This window comes from Macaca nemestrina, chromosome 13 (assembly GCF_043159975.1).
Source record: "Macaca nemestrina isolate mMacNem1 chromosome 13, mMacNem.hap1, whole genome shotgun sequence".
Lineage (NCBI taxonomy): Eukaryota > Metazoa > Chordata > Mammalia > Primates > Cercopithecidae > Macaca > Macaca nemestrina.
In genome coordinates, this window is record NC_092137.1 from 34,757,161 (window position 1) to 34,781,325 (window position 24,165).

At 35.2% G+C, this 24,165-nt stretch overlaps 2 long non-coding RNA genes across 3 annotated transcripts in view; one reads left to right on the forward strand and one right to left on the reverse strand.

Moving 5' to 3' along the window:
• LOC105464823 (uncharacterized) overlaps window positions 1–24,165 on the reverse strand; it is a 249,822-nt gene that overhangs the window by 169,649 nt on the left and 56,008 nt on the right. The gene's annotated exons all lie outside the window — the stretch shown is intronic.
• LOC105464822 (uncharacterized) lies at window positions 1,025–23,005 on the forward strand. 2 transcript variants are annotated; one of them, XR_011612233.1, is made up of 3 exons: window positions 1,025–1,159; window positions 6,243–6,362; window positions 22,909–23,005. It is a non-coding gene; the product is annotated as an uncharacterized lncRNA (long non-coding RNA). The 2 variants fall into 2 exon arrangements; XR_977029.3 differs by lacking the exon at window positions 1,025–1,159 and adding an exon at window positions 4,832–5,053.

Genomic DNA, 24,165 nt, shown 5'->3' on the forward strand with positions numbered 1-24,165 from the left:
TATTAGCATTAATGGAGTCTAATAATTATCTGGCCATTGAGTAATCTAATTTTAGAATTTTATCCTAAGCTTATGCTTTTTAAAACCACTTCCAGCACCAACTGTCTTAATTTAGATTCCCTCAGAAGCCACTACTGAGAAAATAATTCAAATGGCAATTGTTTATTTGTGAGTTATTTAAGGAAATATAAGCAGTGAGGTAGGACATTGAGACAGGGAGAAGAAAGAGGCAATGAAGGGCGCATTATCAAGCAAGTTATCTTTGTGGGCAATTGGAGCTTAAACTACCTAAAGAAATTTCAAAGTCATCTCCCCAAGGGGTGACAGAGTTGGGGTGTTCATACATCAGTGAAGATCAGTTATTGCTAAAATATTGGTTTGGTAAGTCATTAATTCTCTGTGACATCTCATCTACCATGCACAAAGGCTATTTGATCTTCAAGAGTCAGAGACTCACTCTCAGGCAAAGAGATTGAGATGTTAGCTGTTGGAAGTCTGAAAAAATGCACCAAAATGATGAAGCAGAGAGGATAAAGGCTGGGCAACAGCAGCATCTGTGGCACTATGCTGTTGCCTTTTGTCATAAAAAAATTATACTAAGGTCATAATTTAGGAAAAATAAGGAAGAAATGTACTCTCAACTATACACCATAGCATGTAGTACTATTTCTTGGAATTTCCTATCATCAGGTTAGTTGAAAGCTATGAGTTAATAACCAAATACGTACCAGTCAACTTCTGTTTTTAAACTGTGATTATGAAGATAAGCTCCATAAAGAGAAAAGCTAAGTCTCTCTCATACACTAAGCCTAGTCATCGTGAATATTAAAGTTAGGCACATAGTGGGTGTTCAGTAAATATTCATTGAGTAAATACATCCTAGAGTAACTTCTTGGAATTCCTTTGATGATGAGAGATTTAAATCAGTGCCAAAATTCAGCCGGTAACAGATAATAATTTTTCAATTAGACAGTATAAGCATAGCTCAGAAATCAGGTTGTCCTATTTTGCAGCAGCATCAGGAGAAGAGGAGAAACAAGGAAATGAGGAAGAAGAGGAAAAGGAGGAAGAGAAAAAGGAGAAGATACTATTTTTAGTGTCTAAAATTAAGATTTCAACATGCCTTATTCACAGTGTTCAAAGGGTGATACCAAACACAGTAAGTATGGGAGAAGGAGGAGTGTGCTTATTATTTTATCTAGATGTCACTGATATTTTTTATGAATCAACTCGCTACTTTATTAGAATATAAAATATTTCTTTTGTCTTAAATTTATGTATGCTGGTGCAAAACTTCTTGAGAATTATAAAATGACTATGACCAATTGTAGAGCCATTTTCAGAATCTACACTTTCCGATTCCAGAAACGAAATGTTATTAAACATTAGCAATTAAAGATGCAATTATCGTTGTTGACCTAAATTCATCAGTTGTAGGGATATTAGCATAAAGATTTACAACATTTTTATGAAACATTAATAATCTGTGACTATGTCAAGGTGGGGCTGGGAGATAAAAGGCAATACCCTTTCCATTTCACTTGTGAAGTTGCTTTACAAGGTTTCAATTAGATCTTTCTTTTTACCCGTGAGAGAAGCTAGCAAATGTATTGCATTAATTATGGTTTCAAGACAGGATCATGACAGCCAAAATTATAAAATTACAGTCACTGCAGTTGTGTAGGCTCTACTTCTCTTATTCTGTGTGCCTGTAGAGTTGGAATGTAACTGTACAACTGATAAGAGGAAGTGCAAATGCAGAACAAACATGCTGTGCAGAACTAGAGAAAGAGAAGTGATAAAGCCAAAGAACATTGATTAATCAAACATATGATTGAATGTGGCTTATAATATTTAAAAGGCAAGATTTTTTTAATCCATTGATTACCATTTGAAGTATATTCATGTTTTTAAAAAGCAGAACAAGATTATATTTCAATATATAATTTCTGTACAGCCAAAAAATAAAACACCACAGTAAAATAAATGGGAAAAACATAATATTTAAAATGCTTGACAAAATGTTAACATCCTTAATCAGAAATGAACTTTTAGGAATCAGTAACAAAGAGATTAACATTACAAGGGACGTGAAAATAAAAAGAAAAGCGGAAAATGAAATAGTACAGATGACTTATAAGGCTATGTAAAGATGATATAGCTTAATATTAATAGATAAAAAGGCAATTTCATTATAAATTATATTATCAATGCTTACAAATATTGATATCTAATGTTTGTATGGCTGTAGGAAATGAGGAATTCTCAAATACTGGGGAAAGTTACTCCTGTCAGAGAAATTTACTCAGAATATAGATTTTGCATATTCTTTGCCTTGGCAATTTCAATCCATAGGAATAATTTATATATATATATATATATATATATATAAAATATGAATGTCTACTACATAGAAAATGTGTAAGTTATATATAATCTCCCAAGTAACCACTTAAGAATCAACTGGTTTATAAAATAAGAGATTGGGAGATGGAATTAGAAAGAAAAAAGGCCCTTAAGTAAAAATACTAGATTTCACAAAATTCTATGTCCTTCGAATTCTTAAAAAAGATCATTTTTTAATGAATCAGTTTTATATTTACCCTGGGATAAGTAAAAAATTTTAAATATATGCATTTTATACTTGGGAAAGCACAGAGATGAAACCCTTTTAATTCCACCATCCTGGCTCCTTTGTTGAATAATGTATATTCATGCTTCTATCAAATTTAGTTTTAGTTTTTCACATGCATGCATATATGCTTGTATACACACATGCATACATAAGCTAATGTATAAGAATTGTTCAAATTATTGGAAAGAGCTATTTCTGAATATATATTGTTGTATTTGTGTGTGTTTGTTTATGTGTGTGTTTGCATATGTGTGTTTGTGTGTATGTGTGTGTGTATGTAGGTGTAGCTAGAAAGAAAGAGAAATAGGAACTTTTAAGTATGAATCCACAGAACTATCCCAAATCACAATACAGTTATTTGAAAATAGAAAGGATTGGCATGATCATTTATTATTTCCCTTAACTTCTTTTTAATCTAAAAACTAATTGAATGCCTCTTCTGAAAAATATATTATGCCAATAATATACCTTATGGCTAAGGCAGTCACCAGAGTAAACTTTCACATTATTAAGCTATTGTCTGTAGAAAAGAAAAGCTACACATAAAAATCTTATCTCTCTTGATATGGGTAGTATTTTAAAGAGCACTGTCACAGCATTTTCTAAATCTAGAAAATAAAATTTGTTAGAAATATCTGTATTTTAGGATATTGTCTAAAAACATGATTAAAGTTTTAAAAATGGAATTTATCAAGTGATCCAGATCCACTTAGGTAACTAGCTAACGCCATAACAAAAGCACTTGCAGGCAGAAGTAACAAGTTGTGTGCTGATTTTATATGTTCAAAAGGAATGATTTTATTTTTGATGAAATAAAATTTAAAAAATAATGTACAATCAATTAAAAATCATAATATGCAGGAGACAGATTTAGTAGTATTACATTTAATTTAATAATCAAGGCAATGCTTTCTGAAATACCAAACTTGTAGAATAAATCATATTTGTAGCATGAATAAATTAGGAAATAAGTGGCTGAAAGAGTAGGTTAATTAAAATTAGTGCATTTTCTGAACTGGAAAAGGAAATACCTTGGTGAGCTAGTATATCAGAGTCTGGCACTGGTTTCAGCTAAAGTAATCAAAGCAGATGGGCATTCAGAAATGACCTCAAAAGACTTTGTTTTTATGGTCATATACTGAGTCACAGAGCTTACCATATTATCTTTATTCAAAACATTACTATCACATGATGAATACTTGTGCAGACTAAATATTAATTGCATAACTTCTTGAGAATTAGGCAAGTTGTCTATTATACCTTTCTTTCATCTCATTTTCCTCACTTATGAAATAAAGATAATAATAATAATACTCGTCTGCTATGATTTTTTTAAAGACTGAATCAAATATATAAGATAGAACATTGACACAGACTAAAGCTTTCAGTAAATGAAAACCAGTACGTTTTAAAATATTAGCTGTGCTTTGACGTTTTTGGTATAGCCCCCATTAAAGACATTTTTAGATGCAGAACACAATTATGTAAATTTTTGTTTCATTTTTATGGTGTTTGGGTTTATAACAGCTTTGCAAGCAGTTAAATAGATTACAACTAAGTAGACTATGCTAATCTAATCAAAGAGGCAACCAAACTAGTCTTCTGTTTTTCTTTTCTTTAGCAGTTTTATCTATATGAAAATTATCCTCTTCAAGATCTTTCAGGAAAGCTTTTCCACTGTTGGAGCACTCTTAATCAATGGGGTTTTGGTTAAGGGAAGAAAACTAACAAGAGACCTCAAAGAAAATTCACTTCAGAAAGGGTATAGACTTTTAGATGACATAGCACCTTACAGGGAGTTTGGAGATGGAGAAGAGTCAGCTGGGAAATAAAAAGGGATGTTTTTATGATTCGGGGACTAAAAATAAAATCTGTAATTGGAAAAGGTCTACAAGATCATTATGTCTTTTGAATTGCAAGCACCAGGTTAATACCTTATGAGAAAGATGTTTTGGAGTATGCAGACAACAGGTGATCTAATGCTTCTATTTGTTCCTATACGATCAGAGGTCCTAGTTCACATTGCTTGTCTCATCGGAAAGAAGGTTTTCAATTTATTGGTCTTACTCCTGACCTTTCATTCCCTTGAAACTAACGGATCCCACATGTTGGTATTGCAAACTGAGAAAACTTCATTTACAGTTAGATCTGATTTTAATTATTATATATAGCATATTGGGTTTTAATTTTGTTTTTAGTAGGGGGAGTGGGAGAAGGATGCGGTAACATTCACAAAGATCAAGAATACATCTTGTAGACAAACAGGTTTAATTCCTACAAGTGATACATGCCATGTGACTCTGGGCACATATTCTTTAATGATAAGGCCTGTTCCTTATTTGTTATTTAATCGATAGCACCCACCACACAGTGTGTATGAAGCAATCACACAAGAAATGCTTATTGAAAAAGCAAATGGTAAGTAATTTTTAACTTCATGTTCTCTTTCCTATTTAAAATGGGAATAAAGGCCGGGCGCGGTGGCTCAAGCCTGTAATCCCAGCACTTTGGGAGGCCGAGATGGGAGGATCACGAGGTCAGGAAATCGAGACCATCCTGGCTAACACAGTGAAACCCCGTCTCTACTAAGAAATACAAAAAATACCCGGGCGAGGTGGCAGCGCCTGTAGTCCCAGCTACTCGGGAGGCTGAAGCCGGAGAATGGCGTGAACCCGGGAGGCGGAGCTTGCAGTGAGCTGAGATCCGGCCACTGCACTCCAGCCTGGGCTACAGAGCGAGACTCCGTCTCAAAAAAAAAAAAAAAAAAAAAAGGGAATAAAAATTCTTTATAAATTTGTGGGAATTAAATTAAATAATGTGTACTAAACACTGGATAGAGAAAGTACCTGACACATGGTAAGTCCTCAATCAATAGTAGCTTTTATTATTTGTATTAAAAATATTCAACTGCATGATAAGATTTTTTTTTTGTACCGTGAGAACTATTACTGCTTTAAACATCAGGCCTGTCAGGAATTAATATCATTTACTATTATTTTATTTGTACACAAATTTGTCAATTATTTTGATGTATATTAGAAAACAATTTTTTAATCACTGGATAACTATGACAGAGTTTCAGGTTAGCATTTTTATAGTTTGGTTAGATTTGGAAGAGATTTGATACAGATAAATCTTGAAAACCTAAATTAAGTGAGAAAGAAGTTTAATCCCAGGAAACATTTCTGTCCCTTTTTTGACTTTTCCTTCCTTAAATACAGTGGGAATTTAGATGGAAGTGCCAAACGCAGTTCCGTATATAGGGATAAAATTGCCTGGTAAGAAGTTGTTTTTCTTCCTACCAATCGTTTGTTTCCTGGATTTTAATCTAGGAAAGCCATCCCAACTGTCCCTTCTTTTTATTATCATACTCTTTTAATCAAAGTACTCACTAGATTTGATACGGTTTAATTTGAAACCTTAATCAAGCATTGGGTTCATTTCTATACCATCTTTTTGATTGTCAGCATGGCTTCTAAGTGTCTTTGAGAACTGTATTGGGAAAAACCAGCCATTTTTGAAGTCTCCTAATAAGAATTTTCTTTATCTGTTTATTATATAAAGTGCAATTTGTAACTAGGCTGTCCTGTATTTCTTTTGCTGACAGCACTTCCAGCCAGCACAACAGTTCAGCACTGTGACTTCATCCAATACCTGCTGATTACCCAGTACAGGACGATGATTTTTAACTCCAAATCAGCACTACTCCCTGCTGACTCTAATTCCGGTAATAGCAATATTGCTTCAACAAAAAAAGAAGGACCATCTGAGACCTTCTACCTTTATTCTTATACATTAGCTTATCCTGAATTGTTCAAAAACCTTTGGTGGAGGAGACAGTGGAGAAATGGGATAATATTTTATCTTTATTAAACTAAAGGTATATTCAGAGGCACTCCTGTTGGCTTAATGGCAAAGGATATGACTCATTAATAGCTTTTTTCATTGGTAATTTTGGGTACCAGTAGAGGAACAGTATAACTTCTGTTCTCTGAGAGCGGAAGTTGATCTATGCTCCTTTTGCCGAGAGAACTGCTCCCAGGGAGGAAAGTCTTTTCTACCATGCCTGTTGGCATTATTGCTCTGTCAATACAGACCTACTTTCTCTGCATAGCCTCTAATAGTCCCGAACTTACAGATCCAATAGCCAGGTTCTATCACCTGAGACAACTTTGGATCTTTTAAACTTCTGAGTCCACAATCCTAAAGAAAAAAATATTATTCTAGGGAAAAATTAGGTCTAGTCCCTTGGGTCTATCAATTTTGACTAAAGTAATATGATTATATAAAATCGTCTCCAATAGGAAGCAGATGAATGTAAGGGGGAGAGGAGAAGTCTTTTTTTCAGTTCGTCATATTTTATACAGTGTCTCACGTCCACCCCCTCTCTTCCCAATTAGAATTGTCCATTCTGCATAGAATGGTAAAATAATCTATTTTGGGCTACCAGAAAACTATCACCACACCTCAGCTTGACTTTGTTTGTTAATGTCCCCTTACTGAGTCTAGAAAGTGGCGGTATCTGAGTCCTTAATCATTCAAATTTCTCTGCTGTGTATTAAATAGCAGAACTTACAAAACATATCAACTAGTTTTCAAATCCTGATACAATGAATTTCTGGTATTTATTCTAGGTTTAAAATTGCACCCTGTTTCTCTAGATTCCATTTTACAATTGATCTTTAAGTGACAATTTGATATATAGTAGCTCTTCGTATAATCTATGTTCACATTACTTCCTAGTATTTTGTAACCGTGGTAGGAGAAATCATTGTCAACCATTTCAATGAACTACGAAGAAAGAGATGTACAGAAAAAGTTAAGGAAAAAATATACCAGAAATCTTCCACTAAAAAACAGGCAGATGAATCTGTACAGGATTGTGGTACAAAACTAGCATGAGCATTGGGAATCCTAAATCAGAAGGTCTGCATTTAGTTTAAGTTATTGGGACTTACCACTAATTAGACTTGAGATTTCTTCAAAATTTAGTATGTAATACAAATCAGATTTCCAGGAAGACTTGTCAAAAATATCTAAGCAATCGAATCAGAAACCTATTGGATTATTTTCTCTTAAGTGGAAGATATTATTTTCTTTCCATAAATAGACAACATAAACACCAACTGTTAACAATGATTCAATTAATCAATAGAGTCAGTCTTGCTTTTTTGAAGATCAAAACTAACCTAAAACCAAATAAAGCTCAAAACAATGTTTTCCCCACAATAACAGAATATTTGTACCTTAGCTTGTTATAAACATACTAAAAGTAATATGCCACATTAATTAGTCTATGAAGTTACAATTTTTGATGACTCATTCCTTTTTAATTTTTTTTACTTCAGCCTCATCTTCATTCTTACAAATCTAAAACTCAAAATTAATAAGATAGTCGTAAATTAATGATAAAAAGACCAAAATTATAATTGTATCTTACATCATATACAAAAATCAACTCAAGATGGATTTAAGACTTCAATGTAAAGCCTAAACTATAAAAACCCTAGATGATAAACTAGGACATTCTGGACACAGGACCCGGCAAACATTTCATGATGAAGATGCCAAAAGCGAATGCAACAAAAACAAAAAATTGACAGATGGGACCTAATTAAAGAGCTTCTGCACCATAAAAGTAACCTTTTTTTTTTTTTTTTTTTTTTTTTTTGAGACGGAGTCTCGCTGTGTCGCCCAGGCTGGAGTGCAGTGGCCGGATCTCAGCTCACTGCAAGCTCTGCCTCCCGGGTTTTTACGCCATTCTCCTGCCTCAGCCTCCCGAGTAGCCGGGACTACAGGTGCCCGCCACCTCGCCCGGCTAGTTTTTTGTATTTTTTAGTAGAGACCGGGTTTCACCGTGTTAGCCAGGATGGTCTCGAACTCCTGACCTCGTGATCCGCCCGTCTCGGCCTCCCAAAGTGCTGGGATTACAGGCTTGAGCCACCGCGCCCGGCCTCAAAAGTAACTATTAAGAGAGTAAACAGACAACCTACAGAATGGGAAAAAATATTTTCAAACTATGCATCTAACAAACGTCTAATACACAGGATGGATCTGTAAGGAACTTAAATCTACAAGCAAAAACAACCCCTTAAAAAGTGAGCAAGGACATGAACAGACAGTTTTCAAAAGAAGACATACAAGTGGCCAACAAGCATATGAAAAGAGAAGCTCAACATCACCAATCATTGGAGAAATGCAAATCAAAACCACAAAGAGATACCATCCATCTCACACTAGTCACAATGGCTATTACTAAAAAGTAAAAAAGAACAGATGCTGGAGAGATTGTGAAAAAAAAAGGAATGCTTATACACTGCTGATTGAAATGTAAATTAGTTCAGTCACTTTGGAAAGCAGTTTAAGGATTTCTCAAAAAACTAAAACAGAATTACCATATGACCCAGCAATCCCATTATAGAGAAATATAAATCATTCTACCATGAAGTCACATGTATGTGTACATTCATCACAGCACTATTCACAATAACAAAACCATGGAATTAACCTGAATGTCTATCAATAGTACACCGGACAAATAAAATAATGTGGTACATATACACCATGGAATACTATGCAGCCATAAAAAATGAGATCATGTCCTTCGTGGGAACATGTATGAAGGTGGAGGCTGTTACTGTACACAAACTAACGCAGGGACAGAAAAACAAATACTGTATGTTCTTACTCATAAGTGGGAACTAAACAATGAGTACATATGAACACAAAGAAGGGAACAACACACATCAAGGCCTACTTGAGGGTGAAGGGTAGGATGAGGGTGAGGATCAAAAACTATGTATCAGGTACTGATTACATGGGTGACAAATGATCTGTACACCAAACTGCTGCAACATGCAATTTACCTATATAAGAACATGCACATGTACCCCTGAACCTAAAATAATAGTAAAGAAAAAGAAAATAGTTACAATAAATTCCATAATATTACTCTACTTTCAAGTCTCTAGGTATTAAATATAAGTTAGTTAAGTGAATTCTTTACCTATTGGTTCCATCATGTGTGCTCATTTAATTATTTTCTTGTATGACAGTTTATTAGAGTCATGATTAATTTTTGAATAAAAAACTCCCTGAAGCTTTCTAGAAAAAAGAATAATATTTTACGGTTTTAAGCAGTATTTAATCTAAACAAACTTTGTATTTATTTAGACACAGAGTCTTGCTATCATCCAGGCTGGAATGCAGTGGTGTGATCATTGCCCACTGCAGCCTCAAATTCCTAGGCTCAAGCAATCCTCCCACTTCAGCCTCCCAAGTAGCTGGGACCAAAGGAGCACACCACCACATCTGGCTAATTATTATTATTATTATTGTTATTATTGTTTATAGAGACAGAGTCTTGCTATGCTGCCCAGGTTGGTAGCTCCTGGCCTCAAATGATCCTTCTTCCTTGGCCTCCCAGAATGCTGCTATTACAGGAATAAGCCACCACATCCAGCCTAAACAAACATACAAAAACAATACCTACAGATTCAAGGGATGAGATTATCTCAAAAGTTCCACTGTGACAAAAGCCCTATGGGGACCAGGATTTTAGTCTGTTGGTTTGTATGTTGTATGCCTACTGTCCCAAACAGAACCTTGGGGCATCATTGCTTGTCTCTCATTTTAAAAAGAGGATGCTTCTAAATTTTCACAGTACACTTTATGTTTGCTGTAGGTTTTTGGAAGTTTATCTTTGTTCATCTTTTTTTTTTTTTTTTTTTTGAGACGGAGTCTCGCTCTGTCACCCAGGCTGGAGTGCAGTGGCCGGATCTCAGCTCACAGCAAGCTCCGCCTCCCGGGTTCACGCCATTCTCCTGCCTCAGCCTCCCGAGTAGCTGGGACTACAGGCGCCTGCCACCTCGCCCGGCTAAGTTTTTGTATTTTTTAGTAGAGACGGGGTTTCACCGTGTTAGCCAGGATGGTCTCGAACTCCTGACCTCGTGATCCGCCCGTCTCGGCCTCCCAAAGTGCTGGGATTACAGGCTTGAGCCACCGCGCCCGGCCTGTTCATCTTTATATTGGGATGCGTGTCTTGTTTTTCACATATTAAACCTTTATCTCCTTTATATACCTTCTCCCACTCTGTCAGCCACCCGTATCTACATTGTTTTCTGTGACTTTTATTGACAAGCAGTCTGTATTTTCAGTGTAATTGCATTCATTAATTTTTTGTCTTTGATTTTGAAGTTTTGTTTTTCAAGCAGCTTTCTGCCTATATATATTTGATTTCTTTTTCTCCTATTATAGTTTATCTTACATTTAGATCTTTAATTCATCAAGCTGCTTTTGAATGTGCTGTTAAGTAGGCATCCACTTTTATTTTCTACCTTGAAGAGTTTATCTATGCCCCTAAACGAATTCGTTCTTTTCCCATTACTTTCGACTCTCCCATTGTCATATATGGGTTCCCATACAAATAAACAAATTTGAAAATGTAGAGAAAAATGGTAATTTCCTAAAAACAGATAATGCCAATGTTTCCTCAGTAAACATAAATTTTAAACAAAATTAAAATAATAGACATGATTTAGTAACAAAGCAAAAGCTGGGCACAAAAGATTTTGAAGATAGTTGACACAAATTTTCAAATAATATTAAATTCCTATTTTATACAAGTTGTCTGACAAAATGCAATAAAAGACAAGGATGCCTAGCTAATTTTATGAAGCTAGTATGTTTTTGAATACCATAAAGATGATGACAATATAAGAAAAGTATAGGCTTATTGTTACATAGGAACATACACACACACACTTAGGAATATATATGTAGCATTAAATATTTAAATATATATCTTTAGATATTAAAATATATACAGGTAGCATTAAATCTTTTCTTTTCGTTTTCTTTTTTTTGTTGTTTTTGTTATTTTTGAGATGGAGTTTCACTCTTGTTGCCTAGGCTGGAATGCAGTGGCATGATCTTGGCTCACCGCAACCTCTGCCTCACGGGTTCAAGTGATTCTTCTGCCTCAGCCTTCCGAGTAGCTGGGATTACAGGCATGTGCCACCATGCCCGGCTAATTTTTGTATTTTTAGTAAAGACAGGGTTTGTCCCTATTGGTAAAGCTGGTCTCAAACTCCCAACCTCAGGTGATCTGCTTGCCTCAGCTTCCCAAAGTGCTGGGATTACAGGCATGAGCCACCGTGACTGGCCGGCATTAAATCTTAAAATAATACATAAGCTTACCAAATTTCAAGTTTTGTGTTATAATCATAAGATTGGATGTAAATATAAGAATGATTCAGTATAAGAAAAATTTATCAATGACAGTCAGCCCATTAAAAGAAAAAATATTTTTGTTATCTCTATAAAAATATTTTTTAGTTATCTTAAAAAACCACTCTTAATAAATGAAGACTAGAAGAAAACTTCCTTAACTTGATAAAAATTGTACACCAAAACCAAGAGTAAACAGTATACTTGACAAGGAAATTTTAGACATACTTCTTTTACTATTGGGACCAAAGACATATTTAGCATAGTATTGGAAGTCCTACCTAGTGGTAATGGAAAGAATAATAATTAAGAAGTGCAAGGATTAGAAATGAAAATATATAAATCTCATTATATGCAGATATTTATTTATCTACCTAAGGAAAACAGAGCAATAGAATAAACATACAAACAAAAAGAATAAATGAGAACCCTGTGAGTTGCCTGGACCCAAGATATGCCTATGAAAGGCAATAGCATTTCTCTACACTTTTTCTAAACAATTAACCAACTGAAGGGATATGATTGCCTACAGCACTTTCATACACTTATTGAGAATGTTGGTGTCCAGAGTAAGAAAAGATTTGTCAGTTTTCCATTATAAAAAGTTTGAGCTCTCTAAGTCCAGGTTTTAGCTCCTAAAAGCCCCGCTCCTTCCCCACTGCATGTGCAGGCATCATCTAGCCTTCTTCACATTTCCTCATAGAAACTAGACTTCAAAGAATGAGTGCAAAAACGGATATTCTGGCTAATGTTATCACTGTGTGTAATGAATTGTCCTTTCGTCTCTGAACCAAGTCATGTATCTTCTGCCAGCATCCACAAAACTGTGATAGGCTAACTTATTAGCTTGCATGCCAGGTAAGAATCTCAGACCCTGCACAGTTCTTGACACCACGTAGAAAGCAGGACACCATCACACCAGCAACTAAAACTTTAACTCAAGTAGTAACAGCTTATCATGCACACACTATAGGTGAAAAGCTATAAAATTAAGGGTATAAAAGATCTTAATTTTTAAGACACATTTCATATTTTTAGAAGGGATGGTTTACTATTATGAATGAATCAGTTGTTCTTAAACTATAACTTTGATGCAATCCAATGGCATTTCAAATTTTCTATTTAGATAAGCTTTAAAATCTTTACAACTTCTATGGAAGAATAATTCATGAATAAGCTGATCTTAAATAATCAGGAGGAAAGCAGAGGTATTTGCTAAAATGGAATTAAGAAATATAACAAAATATAGTTATACATACTGTGTGATATTGGCTCAATAACGTTAGTTCAAATATGTTGCCATATATATTATATATATGATATAATACATGTTATATATTCTATGGAGCAGAATAGAATCCTCAGAGATATAATCTTATCCTAAAAATTGAAGTTTAGTGTTCCTGTAAAACATTAGATCATAAGTTTTATCTAAAACATTCAAAATTTTCCCAGCAGATTACATTTAAAAGCAAAATTTAACAGAAGTGCTCTTGGATTTCTTTTTGACTGGAATGTTCCCCTAGTCCAAGGTTTAATAGCTTAAGCTAGGTAGAAAGGTATCTTGGAAAATGTTCAGGAACTGACAAAGGGAAGCCTATAAATCAGTGTGAACACAATTGAAGTAAGCATAGTTGACTTTCCAATTGCTGTGCCTATGCTAAACTTTATAAATTTGTAATCGTGGTTTTTCATAGTGCATTTTAGTGTCCAGTGGTTTGTCTAAACATGGGTGGTGAACTACTCTTCCATGAGTTGAATTATATCTACATAATTTGTCTAGTCCAGAATTTAAGAAACTTGTGAAGGTGAATTTCATTGGAGAGAGAATGTTCACAACAGCCCTACCACTTCATATCATCTTTATATAAAGCCACTCAGTTACCTTACCTACCTAAGCTCATGTGTGTGAATAAGATTGTAATTTGAGGTCTAAATCTGAAACCATGAGAACTTTAATTCATGCAAAAAATCTACTGAGGCCGGGCGCGGTGGCTCAGGCCTGTAATCCCAGCACTTTGGGAGGCCGAGGCAGGCAGATCACGAGGTCAGGAGATCGAGACCATCCTGGCTAACCCAGTGAAACCCTGTCTCTACTAAAAAAAATACACACACAAAAAAATTAGCAGGACGTGGTGGTAGGTGCCTGTAGTTCCAGCTACTGGGGAGGCTGAGGCAGGAGAATGGCATGAACCTGGGAGGCGGAGCTTGCAGTGAGCTGAAATTGCGCCACTGCACTCCAGCCTAGGCGACAGAGTGAGACTCTGTCTCAAACAAACAAACAAAAACCAAAACAAACAAAAAAATCCTCTACCCAGACTCAGTTTTAGGATCATCTCTGTTTTAGGATTCTGAGATGGGTCTTAGATACTTGGTTGATTATAGTCATTTCAGAAATCAGATTTAACATGGAGAAGAGAATGAGTAATTTGCTTCCTTCCGAGCTTCATCCTTTTTCATATGAATCCTGCTCACCAAGAACTTCACAATATATTTTGCCCCAATTGTCCTCATTTTAGGCTTGGCTGTTCAGGTCCACTGGATGGAGGAATTCTACACAGAGGTTATTGATCAATGTGTTTTATCAGTTAGATCCATGTTTTTGAAATGATGTCAGAATAATCTGGTCTTTTTTGCTCTGGTTAAAGTTGCATTAGATAACATATTTTTTTTTTGTATGCCAAATAAATCTAAAAGTCTTAATAACACTAGTTTACATTAATAAGTGAAAATGATAGGTAAAACAAATTTAAAAATTTACTGACAATTTTTACAGATATAGTAAAATTTAGAAACAGCACAAGGAGCCTCAATGAATTTATTATATTTCCAATTAATCAGTGATGCCAATGCCTGGAAATTTCAATAGTATTATATGAACAGAAATCATAAAATACCTTTAAAAAGGTGATTATTTGTGAGTAAAGGAACATGCAAATTATAAAACACTGGCTCTGTTATAAAAGTGGATCTTCCCAAGAGTGTGCATTTAAGTTGAATTCACTGCTCTGAAGGACACACAGCTGATTTACTCCAAAGAGTGTCCTTTAATTCTCTGAGGTTAACATGAAACTGGATAAATTGATAGTGTAGAACCTAGTGAAAGATCTGAATATAAATAGAGGTCCTCAAACTTTACTGCTGACTTTGAAATTTGGAAATAATATTTGTCACATTATTAGAAAGCTATTGCTTTTTCAGTGACAAATTATTTGTCATGTGGGGTTGTAATCATTAGACCACATTTTTTATAGTATTGATTGTTTGTGCAAACATGAGATTTAGTCAGAGTTTTATTATACATTTTTTTTCCCAACCTCTCCTGCTGGATTCTATGGTGCTTTAAATATCTTTTATTTTGGACAATTACAAGGGAAAAACAGTCACCTAGAGTTTCTTTGTTTTGATGTACAGAATGTAACATTTGAAGTTTAATTACGGTATCATGGTTCTTTGTCTCCATTTTAATTACCCTCTATCTATAGATTTTATATCAAATATGCCATTTTTTATATAGTTCATCCACGAGAAAGGGAAAATCATCTGATAAAATCCACTTGCTTGACCTTTACAGTTAGGCCTTTCTTGGTATTTTTAAGAGCTGTGCCAGCACCTTCAGTAGGCTGTGGTGTGCCCCTTTTAAACATGAAAAATTTCACAGAATCTCTGTTTCAGACAAGGTCACTCTGTGACATGATGAAGTGGGACAAAAACCAACAACAATTCATGATGTTGACAAAGTAAAGAGAAAAACCACATTACTGTACAAACCCTAAAATATCAAACATCCTCCCTTTCCAACTAAAATGAGTGACTGGTATCTATTTATGAATTACAGCTTTAAAGTTGCTCTAATCTTCTCTTATTCCAATAAGATTTAAAAATTATGGATCTTAAAATTATGTACAGTTCCTGATAACATTTGATGCAGACAAAAGTCTTACTTGTTTGAACCCTCTCCCAAATCACCTAACAAAAGGCAGAATCTTGTAATAAGTCATTTCTGATACCCTCTTACTGACACACCCCATAATCTGCCATGATGTATGTCCTCCTTCCCTGTAATGCCCAATAAGTCCAACTTGTTTTACTGGTATGTTTCTGGTTATCTCTTTCTAGAGGACATTCTGACCCATTCATTAGAACCTTGGTGGGGGAGGTGCTAGCAAAATGGCAGAATAGGAACAGCTCCAGCCTCCAGCTCCCAGCGTGAGTGACACAGAAGATGGGTGATTTCTGCATTTTCAACTGAGGTACTGGGTTCATCTCACTGGAGAGTGCCAGACAATCGGTGCTGGTCAGATAGTGCAGCCCGACCAGCGAGAGCTGAAGCACGGCGAGGCATCGCCTCACCTGGGAAGCGCAAGGGGGAAGGGAATCCATTTAGAAACTGAGACACACAACACATGGAAAATTGGGTAACTCCCACCCTAATACTGCACTTTACCAAGGGTCTTAGCAAAGGGCACACCAGGAGATTATATCCCACACCTGGCCCATAAGGTCCCACGTCCACGTAGCCTCCCTCATTGCTAGCACAGCAGTCTGAGATCTAACTGCAAGGCAGCAGCAAGGCTGGGGGAGGGGTGCCACCATTGCTGAGGCTTAAGTAGGTAAACAAAGCCTCTGGGAAGCTCAAACTGGGTGGGGGCCACCACAGCTCAAGGAGGCCTACCTGTCTCCATTGACTCCACCTCTGGGGACAGGGCATAGCAAAAAAAAAAAAAAATGCAGCCGGAACCTCTGCACATGTTAATGACCCTGTCTGACAGCTTTGAAGAGAGCAGTGGATCTCCCAGCACGGAGATTGAGATCTGAGAACAGACAGTCTGCCTGCTCAAGTGGGTCCCTGACCCCTGAGTAGCCTAACTGGGGGACATCCCCCACTAGGTGCAGACCAACACCTCACACCTCACACGGCTGGGTACACCTCTGAGACGAAGCTTCCAGAGCAAGAATCAGACAGCAGCACTCGCTGTTCAGCAATATTCTATCTTCTGCAGCCTCTGCTTGATAGACCACTAGCAAGACTAATAAAGAAGAAAAGAGAGAAGAATCAAATAGATGCAATAAAAAATGATAAAGGGGATATCACCACCGACCCCACAGAAATACAAACTACCATCAGAGAATACTATAAACACCTCTACGCAAATAAACTAGAAAACCTAGAAGAAATGGACAATTTCCTGGGCACTTACACTCTCCCAAGACTAAACCAGGAAGAAGTTGAATCCCTGAATAGATCAGTAGCAGTCTCCGAAATTGAGGCAATAATTATTAGCCTACCAACCAAAAAAAGTCCAGGATCAGACGGATTCACAGCCGAATTCTACCGGAGGTACAAGGAGGAGCTGGTACCATTCCTTCTGAAACTATTCCAATTGATAGAAAAAGAGGGAATCCTCCCTAACTCATTTTATGAGGCCAACATCATCCTGATACCAAAGCCTGGCAGAGAAACAACAAAAAAAGAGAATTTTAGACCAATATCCCTGATGAACATCGATGCAAAAATCCTCAATAAAATACTGGCAATCCGAATCCAGCAGCACATCAAAAAGCTTATCCACCATGATCAAGTGGGCTTCATCCCTGGGATGCAAAGCTGGTTCAACATATGCAAATCAATAAACGTAATCCAGCATATAAACAGAACCAAAGACAAAAACCACATGATTATCTCAATAGATGCAGAAAAAGCCTTTGACAAAATTCAACAGCCCTTCATGCTAAAAACGCTCAATAAATTTGGTATTGATGGAACGTATCCCAAAATAATAAGAGCTATTCATGACAAACCCACAGCCAATATCATACTGAATGGACAAAAACTGGAAGCATTCCCTTTGAAAACTGGCACAAGACAGGGATGCCCTCTCTCACCACTCCTATTCAACATAGTGTTGGAAGTTCTGGCTAGGGCAATCAGGCAAGAGAAAGAAATCAAGGGTATTCAGTTAGGAAAAGAAGAAGTCAGATTGTCCCTCTTTGCAGATGACATTATTGTATATTTAGAAAACCCCATCATCTCAGCCCAAAATCTCCTTAAGCTGATAAGCAACTTCAGCAAAGTCTCAGGATATAAAATTAATGTGCAAAAATCACAAGCATTCATATACACCAGTAACAGACAAACAGAGAGCCAAATAATGAATGAACTTCCATTCACAATTGCTTCAAAGAGAATAAAATACCTAGGAATCCAACTTACAAGGGATGTAAGGACCTCTTCAAGGAGAGCTACAAACCACTGCTCAGTGAAATAAAAGAGGACACAAACAAATGGAAGAACATACCATGCTCATGGATAGGAAGAATCAATATCATGAAAATGGCCATATTGCCCAAGGTAATTTACAGATTCAATGCTATCTCCATTAAGCTACCAATGACTTTCTTCATAGAATTGGAAAAAAACAGCTTTAAAGTTCATATGGAACCAAAAAAGAGCCTGCATTACCGAGACAATCCTAAGTCAAAAGAACAAAGCTGGAGGCATCACGCTACCTGACTTCAAACTGTACTACAAGGCTACAATAACCAAAACAGCATGGTACTGGTACGAAAACAGAGATATAGATCAATGGAACCGAACAGAGCCCTCAGAAATAATACCACACATCTACAACCATCTGATCTTTGACAAACCTGAGAGAAACAAGAAATGGGGAAAGGATTCCCTATTTAATAAATGGTGCTGGGAAAATTGGCTAGCCATAAGTAGAAAGCTGAAACTGGATCCTTTCCTTACTCCTTATACGAAAATTAATTCAAGATGGATTAGAGACTTAAATATTAGACCTAATGCCATAAAAACCCTAGAGGGAAACCTAGGTAATACCATTCAGGACATAGGCATGGGCAAGAACTTCATGTCTGAAACACCAAAAGCAATGGCAACAAAAGCCATAATTGACAAATGGTATCTAATTAAACTAAAGAGCTTCTGCACAGCAAAAGAAACTACCATCAGAGTGAACAGGCAACCTACAGAATGGGAGAAAATTTTTGCAATCTACTCATCTGACAAAGGGCTAATATCCAGAACCTACAAAGAACTCAAATTTACAAAGAAAAAAACAAACAACCCAAAAAGTGGGCAAAGGATATGAATAGACATTTCTCAAAAGAAGACATGCATACAGCCAACAGACACATGAAAAAGTGCTCGTCATCACTGGCCATCAGAGAAATGCAAATCAAAACCACAATGAGATACCATCTCACACCATTTAAAATGGCAATCATTACAAAGTCAGGAAGCAACAGGTGCTGGAGAGGATGTGGAGAAATTGGAACACTTTTTCACTGTTGGTGGGATTGTAAACTGGTTCAACCATTGTGGAAAACAGTATGGCGATTCCTCAAGGATCTAGAACTAGAAATACCATATGACCCAGCCATCCCATTACTGGGTATATACCCAAAGGATTATAAATCATGCTGCTATAAAGACGCATGCACACGTATGTTTATTGTGGCACTATTCACAATAGCAAAGACTTGGAATTAACCCAAATGTCCATCAGTGACAGACTGGATTAAGAAAATGTGGCACATATACACCATGGAATACTATGCAGCCATAAAAAAGGATGAGTTTGTGTCCTTTGTAGGGACATGGATACAGCTGGAAACCATCATTCTCAGCATACTATTGCAAGAACAGAAAGCCAAACACCGCATGTTCTCACTCATAGGTGGGAATTGAACAATGAGATCACTCGGACGCTGGAGGGGGAACATCACACACCAGGTCCTATTATGGGGAGGGGGAAGAGGGGAGGGATGGCATTGGGAGTTATACCTGATGTAAATGACGAGTTCATGGGTGCTGATGAGTTGATGGGTGCAGCACACCAACATGGCACAAGTATACATATGTAACAAACCTGCACGTTGTGCACATGTACCCTAGAACTTAAAGTATAATAATATTAAAAAAAAAGAACCTTGGTTTGTGTCCTTAAAACACACACACACACACACACACACACACACACACACACACAGACCCCGAGAGAGAGCAAAATAACAACCTAATAAAATCTATCAAGATACATAATTAACTTCAGAGTTCATACCTGGTAATTATCTTGAGTCTCAAACAGTGAATTGTTTGTAGCATACCTCAGCATTCTATATCTTTAGGCACCAGAAAATTGAACTTTAAAACAAAAAGTAATTCTAGTTGTAGTCTTCAAAACTACTTTCTAAAACTGTTTTAAAAAAATCAAAAGGGAACCCAAGATAAAAAACAAAAATGTTGGTATTTTTATTCTATCTAGAGAGAAGCTTGTCAAAAACAATAGTTCCCAAACTCTATTTCATAAATTATTGATTCTCAATTAATTATAAATTAATAATGATTCTTCACAAACTCCTGCAAAATATATGAGTGGAGTCACTTCCTAACTCATTTTATGGGGCCAGTGTTACCTTGACATGAAAACCAGACAAAGATATCACAAGATAAGAATACTGATACATTTTATGAATATAGATGTTAAAATACTCAACAAAATACTACAAACCCAAACCAGCAACATATAATAATTACACATCACGACCAATTATTATTTATTCCAGGAATGTAATATGGTTTAACATTTGAAAATCAGTTAACATAATACATTATCTCTATAGAATAAAAGACAACATTCACATGATCATCTAAATAGATACAGAATTTAACAAATCTACCACCCTTTCCTGATAATACACACTGAATAGATTAGGGACAGAAGGAAACATCCTCAATCTCATAAAAGGTGCCTATAGCTAACATTCAACAGCTAACATTATATTTAATGGTGAGAGACTGGATACTTTCCTCCTAAGATTAAGAACAAGACAAGAATGTGCACTCTCAATGTTTCTATTTGTACAGGAGGCTTTAGCTTGAGCAAATAGACAACAGAAGTAAATATAAGGTATCTGGATTGGAAAGAAAGAAAAAAGTTCTATTTGCAGATAACATAACTTGGTATATAGAAAATCCTAAATGATCCAGTAAATAGCTGTTAAACTGATAAATAGCTGTTAAACTGATAAATACAATTATATATATACAATTATATCTATAATTTATACAATTATGGTATAATTGTATAGTGTAATTTCTATTTACTATAGCAATTTAAAAATAACATTGAAATAAATATAACAAAAGAAGTGCAAGGTTTATACCCTGAAGTTTACAAGCCATTGTTGAAGTACATTAAAGAAGATCTAAATAAATGGAAAATAATCTATGTGCATAGATTTGAAAATTTAACATTGTTGAGATAATACACACCAAATTGATCTACAAAATCAGCATAATCCCTATCAGAATTCCAGATGACTCCTTTGTACAAATTGATAAGATGATTCTAAATTTCATATGGAATTACAAATAAACCAGAATCGTAAAAAAAAAAAAAAAAAAAAAAATCTTGAAAAAGAAGAATAAATTAGAAGGACTTAAACTTATTGATTTCACTACAAAGCAGTGGTAATCAAGACAGTATAATAATTGATGAAGAATAGACATATAGATTAATGGAATAAAATTGAGTCCAGATATAAACCCATACATACAGCAATTCAAATAATTTTTGATAGTTGTGCCAAGACAATTCAATAGAGAAAAAAACAGTATTTTCAACAAATAGTACTGATACAACTGGATAGCCATATGCAAAGGAATGAAGTTGGACCTTACCTCACACCATATACACATATTAACTCAAAATAGATCAAAGACATAAATGTAGGAACTAAAATTATAAAACTTTAAAATATAGGAGTAAATCTTTGTGTCCTTAGATTTAGCAAAAGGCTCTGAACTATAACTCCAAACAAAAAAGACATAAAATAAAAATACATAAAATGAACACCATCAGAATTTAAAATTTTTGTCCAAAGCATACCATCGAAAGAGTTAAAAAACAACTTATATAATGGGAGACAATATTTGTAAATATTTTTAATGGAAAAAAATGACACATGAGAAAATTCTTTACTGCTTTTTAGAAAATTATTTCTAGAATATACAAAGAAGTAAAAAAAAAAATCAAAAAACCCAAAAGACAAATAACCCAATTTTAAAATAGACAAATTACCTATATAGTAAGGTATTTATGAATATTATTATGAGTTTACATACTGAATGGTATAAATATAATTATGTAAATAAACATTTGAACCAAAGAAGTCACAAGAATACATATATTTTGATTATAGTATATAATGTACAAAAACAGGCCAACTTGATGTACTCTGATAGAAGTCAGGACAGCTGGTACTCGTGGTAGGATAGAAATGGGAAGACAGCACAGAAGTGCTTCCCATGGTGCTGGTAATGTCTTTTTTCTTGATATTGGTGCTGTTACAGAGATGTCTATTTCATAAAAAGTCATTGAGCTGTACACTTATGTACATGTGTCTGCATATATACTTACATCAGTGAAAGAAAGTAGATGCTAATAGATGTTTTGTAAAAGTTTTCTGAATTACATTAAATTTAAGAAACACCAACACATATTAACAGTGTGTTTTTCCATTTGATTATATGTGTTTTTGTTTTCTTATTTTGAATGTATAATATGCTGTATTCTAGAAGAGATTGGTGCATTTAGGTGGATAAACCAAAGTATAGCAAGACAGATGAAAACAAAGAAAAGTTGAGATAGAAAATAGAACCATATTGATCACAGTTATTACTGGTTTTTATATATGATTTGCACTCTCCCACCAGCTTTTGTCTTTTTTTTTTTTGTATGCCTCATTAAGTATTCCTATCTTTTATTCAGCTCAGTGTATAGATACTTAATAATCAGAAAATAAAGGGAGCATCCTTAGTCTGTTCACTGTTAGAATTCTGCCTGTTTTGTATTTGCCCAAGTAAAATCTAAAGTATCTCCTTTGGCTGTCTAAATTTCTTCCACTTGTCAATTTGTTATACTACCATGAGTGTCAAATAATATGCTATTAAGGAAAACCTCATCAAAACAGCGTTGGTATCTTAGACTGCTAAACTGTGATTTCTTTCTTTCCAGGCTATAAGTTCAGAGTTTCTGTTGCTGCAACTTTACAACTGAGTCAGCTTGAAAAAGATTAAGTATATGGCCAAGGCTCGTTTTGTAAGTGACATCTATTATTCAGATTAAAAAAATGAAAGAATGATAACTTAAAGCACCTTCATCATAGGCTGAGTGCAGGGAGAATTCAGCTGTCATTTTGCATAAAGCTGGATCATCATTGCATTTAATCTTCATTTATCTTTGTACCTTTCTTTAGTCTATCTGTAGATTTTACTGCTGAAAGGTAGTGACCCTACAATATCAAATGAACAAATACATTTACCCTTGTTTGCTGTTAATAGTCTTAGGAACCATATTTCAATTCAATTAATAACTATGTTATTTTTCTTTTCTTCTTTTAAAAAAAAATCTCTTTAGTTAATTCTATGCAACTATGAGAAGATTTTTAAGACTCCTGCCTTTTGATAACTTGAATTCTCTTTGAATACTATGGTACCCATATAAAACTATCAAATATGACAAAGTTCATTTCAATCCTTGCCCTACTAGTAGCAGTTCTGGCATCAGGGACTGCCGCAAGTTAAGACAGCATGATCAGTTTGACATCTTGTACGCTCATTGTCTTGGTAAAATGTTCCATGTGATTGGCTTAGGAATTTTTCTGATGGACAAGTAAGCCAAAGTTGAAGGTTTTCTTGCTTTCAGAGTTTGCTTTGCATTTGCTTGGGCTTGTTTTTATTTTTTATAATATTTTTGTGGATCTCCTGACCTCTTAGTTCTTGAATTTACTTCAAGCCACGGCTGCTGTCAATACATAAATAAGCAGGCATCGTAACTCTGCGAAGCAAGAAAAATGATTCCTCTGTGAATTTATTGCCTCAAAAACACAAAATTTGGGATTATGCTTGCTATTTCTTATTTTTTTCAAGGCAATTTATTTATTGATATTTGATAGAAGAAACATTTTTACAGTTTACTTGCAAATAGTTATGACATATAGACAAGACTACAAAGATATTCCAATGACGGTCACCATCAGTAGACTCATCTTAGACAGAGGAAATGATTATAATTCCCTTCCTTCCTTCCTTCCTTCCTTCCTTCCTTCCTTCCTTCCTTCCTTCCTTCCTTCCTTCCTTCCTTCCTTCCTTCCTTCCTTCCTTCCTTCCTTCCTTCCTTCCCTCCCTCCCTCCCTCCCTCCCTCCCTCCCTCCTTCCTTCCTTTCTCTTTCCTTCTTTCTTCTTTTGTTTTCTTTTCTTTTCTTTCTTTTTT